At 37.1% G+C, this 6,889-nt stretch overlaps 1 pseudogene; it reads right to left on the bottom strand.

Moving 5' to 3' along the window:
* Nucleotides 1–2,729: 2,729 nt before the first annotated feature.
* On the bottom strand, nt 2,730–3,821 carry LOC118616763 (annotated as a pseudogene).
* Nucleotides 3,822–6,889: the final 3,068 nt, after the last annotated feature.

Below are 6,889 nucleotides of genomic sequence, written 5' to 3'. Positions count from 1 at the left end.
TCAGCCGAGGTATCCTCCTGATTTTTATCCACCACACATGGGTGTGGGACCAGCCCATCTCGCCACCGGCCCTCGCTCCTTCGCGCATCCGCCCCTCCGCCCCTCCTTCCAGTCTGGATGTGGCTGCTGCTTTAATTCCATAGTTGTAGGACTTCCATTCAGCTTGATTTCAGGTGGTTTTGAATGATGGTTGTTCTGTAGTGTAGTTGTAACTTTGATGTGGTTGTGGGAGGACGCGATTCCGCGTTTACCTACACCGCCATCTTGCCCGCAAGTCTAGCCTTTATTTTTCCATCAGACTCCTCAAGTCTCTTTTGCATATGTACTCAGTTTCCTGGACAGCTTAGGATGTGTGGAGAGTCTGGGCTCTGTTCTCTCCGAATGTATCCAGTCAGGTAGTTAGTCATCTGTGGACAGCTTATTAAACCCTCTATGCTTATCTTATTTGTAACATCTCCCTGAAACCTCTGGTCAGCTACAGTCTTCTACTTGCACTGACCAGGACAATAGCCTCTGGTTAGGATGGCTGCAGGACTTTCCCATTTAGCACTGGGTATGGCTTTTCCACTCTTCCTTCTAAGTCAAGTCAGCTCCTCTGTGAAGCTATTGACTTTACACCCAGTATTTCCCTGGTAAACTATCACACTGACCAAACTGGGGCTGGAGGAGGTTGAACGGGAGCAGCCCAAGGCAAGAACAGAGTCCTGTGCCTCCTACCTGAAGCTTAGCAGCTGTTCATGAAAAAATGCGTCTCATTTGTGGTTTTCAACTGGTTGGTTTCCTGAGCCATGAGATGATTATTTCTGATCATTTTTTCTAATTTTACAATTGTTTTCTGTGAAGAGGATTTATAACCTCTTCACACTGCTATATCATACTGTATTGCCTAAAATTTGTTTTAGGCAAGATGACTACATTTTCTTAATATTATCTTTGGTCAAGCATGCCCCATACTTGGGCTCCCAAGTTTATAAAGTCCTTTGGCTTGGACTTACACACTTAGAGAGTATTCCCATAGTGTCAGAGCAGTTCCACCCTCAACTATAAGGTGATCTGGAAGCAATTTACTTCCTGTCAACTTTCCAAATAAAACATAGGACACCAAGTTAAGTTTTAATTTCAGATAAACAATGAATACTTTTTAGTATGAGTAGGTACCAAATATTGCATGACATATATATAATTTTACTAAAAATTATTTGCTGTTTATGTGAAATTAATATTTAACTGACATCTTTTTTTGTTTGCTTGTTTGTTTTGTTTTTTGCTAAATCTGACAACTCTCTTTTGTCCATTTTTGTCATTGAGCCCAGGACTTTAGACCTACTTCTTCCCAATATGTGTGCGTACACACACACACACACACACACACACACACACACACTTTACTTAGGATGAGATTTTTTCCTTAAAGGATCTTCTCTGATCTTTGATATAGACAAATCTAGACTTTGTTGGGATCATCTTCATCTACTCATCAGGGAAAGTCATATTATATTAAACTCCAAAATGAAGAGATTTTTGGGCAGGTGATCTCATTACCTTTCTTCCAGAAGCCATCTTGACTCGAGTACAGATTAGCTCTACCTATAATGAGAGAAGTCAGCCTTTATCAAGCTACAGAATAATTTATGTTACATTCTTGTCATACACAATTGATTTTTATTATACTAGTTCTTTTTTTTTTTTTTTTTGTACAGACAGAGTGGGAGGGAGAGAGAGGAAGAGAGAGAGAGGGAAACATCGATGTGAAAGGGACACACCGAGTGGCTGCCACCCGCACGACCAACCAGGGCCGGGGACAAACTGCAACCGAGGTACATGCCCCTAGCGGGAACCGAACCCGGGTCTCTCCGGACCGCAGTCGGACGCTCTAACCTCTGAGCCAAACCGGCCAGGGCAATATACTAGTTCTTCTAGAAGAAAGAAAATATGCTGTCTTCACTGTTAAACAGGCCTCTGGAAATATCTTTAAAAATAACAACTTTAAACTAATATAACATTGAATGTCAACTGTAATTGAAAAATAATTAACTTAATTTATGTACTATATATTTAACTCTTTAAAGCATACAATTCAATGGTTTTTAGTATATTCATAGAATTTTGCAACTATTATCATTATCTGGAATTATCCAGAACATTATCGTGACCACAAAGAAATTTGTTACCCATTAGCAATCATTGTCATTCCTCCATGCCCAACATCCCCAGCCCTGGAAAACACTAGTTTACTTTCTGTTTCTATAGATTTGTCTATTATGCACACTTGATATAAATGGAATTATATGTGAATTTTTTTTTGTCCAGCCTTTTTTCTATTGGCATCATCATGTTTTTAAGGCTCCTTCATGTTCTAGCATATGTCAGTACTTCATTCCTTTTTACTACTGAATAGTGCCCCAATATATAGATCTACTTCATTTTGTTTATCTATTCATCAGCAGATGAATTTAACATTTGAGTTATTTCCATGCTTGAGACTTTTAAATGTATATTGTTCCCATTAAAAACAATGTATATAAGTGGAATTACACTTAGGCAGGAACTACCTCTCATTTTTTTCATTTACAATATTTTTATTTCTAGAGAGTGTGAATTTTTGTATACGTTAGTTAATAAATTATATTTCCTAATGAAAGAGGGAAATTGAATCCCAACCAGGGTCTGCTGGGTTTCAAAACCTGTGCTCTCCAGCAGTACCACATATTCCATTCTTTGAGTTTGTGTCACTTCTGGGATACATTCTCATTTAACCTAGGCACCCTCTGGAAGCCCATTTTGAGCTCCTGGGCCCTAAGAGCATATCCCATGGGGTTAAGGGCTGGGGAGATGACAATGTTAAGCACATTAAGAAGAACAGGGAAGATGGGAACTGCTTTTCCTGCCAGGTAGGCTGTAGACACTACAACAATGGTTGTGTAGAAGAAGAAGATGAGGATGAGATGGGAACTGTAGGTGCTCAGAGCCTTGACTGTTGCCTCAGCAGAGTTCAGCCTTATCATAGAGTGAAAGATCAGAATATCGGAAATAAGGACTAGAGCCAAGTCACTTCCACCAATGACCCAGGCCAAAGCCAACTGATAAAACCTATTAATGGTGTTGTCATCACAAGCCAAGGCAGTGACCCCCAGGTTAGAACACAGGCACTGGTCAATTTAATTCCTGGAATAGTAGTGTCTCTGGGCAGCCAGTATAGGCACTAGCATGGTCAACAGGACATTCCTAAGCACCATGAATACTATGGCTTTGACCATAAAAGCTTTAGTAACTATGGAGGAGTATTGAAGTGGGTGGCAAATGGCTACATATCTACCCACAGGCATGCAAAGGAAGATACCAGACTCCATGCTAATAAAACAGTGAATAGCATGGATTTGAGCAAAGCACTCAGGGAGGCTGATGGCCTTGGTATCAAACTAGAAGATGGCCAGAATCTTGGACATGATTGTAATAGCCAAGCCAGTGTTCACTATAGTCAGGATATTAAGGAATTGGTACATAGGCTGCTGTAGGTTTAGGTTAAGCTCATGGTGAATGGTGATCACGATGAGGAGATTGTCAGGAAGAGCTAAGAGGTAGAGCAGAGCCAGGGGGAGAGAGAGCCAGTGCTGCCACTTGTGAATGCCTGGGAGCCCCATGATGATGAACTTAGACACATAAAGTGTTGAGTTATACTGTGGGAGATATCCATATCTTGGGGCAGCTTAATCCTTAGTGTTTGTCTGTAGGTAAAGAAGAAGGAAGCTTGGTTAAATTGTTCAGCTGAGATTCAGATTTAATTTAAAGATACAAGATTGACTCACAGTCCCTTTGATCATGATATTCCCTCATGTCTCTTTTGCCTGGAAAATGATTCGTAAAGAGCATGGAGATGGCCAAAAGAGGCCTTAAAAGGAAGACTGCAGAAGAAACCAAGAGAGTCAGGGAGGAATAATTTTCTGGCTTCATGTCACTCAATGGCATTTTATTTTTACGTGGAGCAAGGGGAGGTGGACACAAAGCAGGAGACATGTCCAATCATCGTAACAATCTGATTTCTCAGGAGGTAAACAGTCAGGACAGAATAAATAGTTTCCTTTTTGAAGGTCTTCCAGGGAAGATTAGCAATCAGAACAAAAATAATCATAATGGCTTTGTTTTGTATAGGGTTTCAATGTTTTCACAAAAACACCTTAGAAAGGCCTTTTTCAAATTTGAGGAAATTAAGATTCACAGAAGTGATTTGTCTGAAGTTAGAGTTTTAAATGATAAATGAGCTGAAGCTAAAGTCTTAGTATTCTGTGTTTAGTTACTGTGTATTTCTGTTTAACTATTGCTGAGGGCTTAATACAAATGGTTCTCTAAAGTGTAAGGTTTCCCCCCTTCTGATTACACAAGTTAAATTGAAAATATATTAAAACCTATATTTTTCACCTCTAGATTTTAGTAAGATTTCCCTAAGAACATGATTTTAAAATACCTAATGCTGTATTGTTTGAAAAGGAATTTTAACATAAATTTAGATATAATTACCATAATTGCCAAAGAGATTTTGACACTTACATACTTAGATATTTATACTTGGGTGAAATCAATGTTCACCATATATTTTTTCATAACAGCGCCTCCCCATTTGTGAAGTCTTTATTTTGATTCAAATCTTGCCTGGATGTAGAACATGTTCAAGTTATTTTGTCAGAAAGAGAAAATGGGAAATATACCCTGAATGAATTAGAAAATCATCTTCAGGTCAGAATTTTGATTAATATTCTTTTCTCATGGCTTTTTTTTTTTTTTAACTGTTTTTAGTGATTAATAGCAAAAAATGTAACTCATTTATATTTGGTCTATAGAAGAGAGAATATATTTCATTGTGTGTTTTTTTTTAAATAATAAAACAATAGTTTTATTTTTTTCTATTGACTGTTGATACTTCCTTTTGTATACAGTAAGTTCTTATATGCACTATATCTAATTTATTGTTTCATTTTTCTGTCTGTGCATTGTGATGAGTGTACCATAGTGAGTAAAACACTTATAGATTTATGAGATTTAACACACACTACATCTTTTTTTTTTCACTTAATATTTTACATTTATTTATTTTATTTTTATTAATTTGTTTTTGTTACAGATGTTCCTCCCTTTTCCCAATTGATCCCCTCCTCCCCATGCCCCCTGCCCCTTCCTCTGCTTTGTTGTCTATGTCCATTGGTTATGCATACATGCATATAAGTTCTGTGGTTTATCTCTTCTCCTCCAACCCCCCTCTTTTGGGGTTTGTCAGTCTGTACCCTACCTCTATGTCTCTGGGTCAATTTTGTTTAGTTATTTATATTCCACAAATAAGTGAGATCATGTGATATTTGTCTTTCTCTGCTTGGCTTGTTTCCTTAGCATAATATTCTCCAGGTCCCTTCATGTCATCTCAAATGATAAGAGATCTTTCTTTCTTACAGCTGCATAGTATTCCATTGTGTACATGTATCACAACTTTTTAATCCACTCATCTACTGATGGTCACTTGGGTTGTTTCCAGATCTTAGCTATTGTAAATAGTGGTGTTACCTCCAAAAGTTAAAAATTAAACTGCCATTTGACCCAGTGATCTCACTTCTAGGAATATACCCTAAGAAACCGGAAACACCAATCAGAAAGAATATATGTACCCCTATGAATTAAATAAACTGCTGAACAAAATTAACCCAGAGACATAGAGGTGGGGTACAGACTGACAAGCTTCAGAGGAGGGGGGGTTTGTGGGTTAGAGATAGACCACAGAACTTACATGCATGTATGCATTACCAATGAATATAGACAACAAAGCTGGGGATGGGGCGGGGGGGAAGGGGAAGAGGGTGTCAATGGTGGGAAAATGAGAAACATCTGTAACAAAAACAAATAAATAAATAAAAAATAAAAATAAATAAATGGTGTTGGGAAAATTAGACAGCTACTTGCAAAAAAATGAAGCTAGTCCACCAACTTACACCATACACAAGAATAAACTCAAAATGGATAAGAGACTTAAATGTAACTCATGAATCCATAAAATCCTAGAAGAAAATGTAGGCAACAAAATTTCAGACATCATGTGCAGCAGAATTTTCACTGATACCACACCTAAGGCAAGAGAAACAAAGGAAAAAAATGAACACATGGGACTATATCAAACTAAAAAGCTTCTGCACAGTAAAAGAAACAATCATTAATATTTTACATTTAAAATTTTGAAGCTTTTGCCAATGTTTAGACTGCCACGATTATCTTAAATTATTTTGTCAATCCCCCTAATCTAAATTTAATTGGGATCCTATGAAATATAAAAATTAATTTATAAAAATAACAACTTAAATATTTTTGCTTTTTATTCAGCAGTTTGATGCATTTCTTTCATTACTTAAATTTTCTTTTATATCTGTCACTAAAGGGCACTAGTTATGTCTCAACACTTCACACTATTTCTTTTTTTTTTTTTACTATGTTTGAAGTTTTTGAAATGGATTTTTTTCTAGAGTATAATTTCTAATTAATTGTTGCTAGTACCTAAAAAACCTGATTTCTGTTATTTTGCTTTGGATTCACTTTATTATGATATTGTCAGTTATAATAATGTTTGAGTTCATTTTTCTCTGACTTTGTAATGTAACCTCATAAATGTTGTAAAAATGGCAATTTGGAGCTCCTTTTTAAATACAAATATTATGTATTTTTTTTATCCTCACCCAAGGATATTTTTCTATTTACCTTCAGATAGAATGGGAGGGAAGGGGAGAGAGAGAGAAACATTGATGTGAGAGCGATACATTGACTGGTTGTTTCCCCATGACCTATAACAGGGCAGGAGATGAACTGCAACTGAGGTGTGTGCCCTTGACCAGAATAAAACCCATGACTCTTTGGTCTG

Source organism: Molossus molossus, unplaced genomic scaffold (assembly GCF_014108415.1).
Source record: "Molossus molossus isolate mMolMol1 unplaced genomic scaffold, mMolMol1.p scaffold_m16_p_41, whole genome shotgun sequence".
In the NCBI taxonomy this organism is placed as follows: Eukaryota; Metazoa; Chordata; class Mammalia; order Chiroptera; family Molossidae; genus Molossus; species Molossus molossus.
This window is presented reverse-complemented; position numbering and strand designations above follow the sequence as displayed.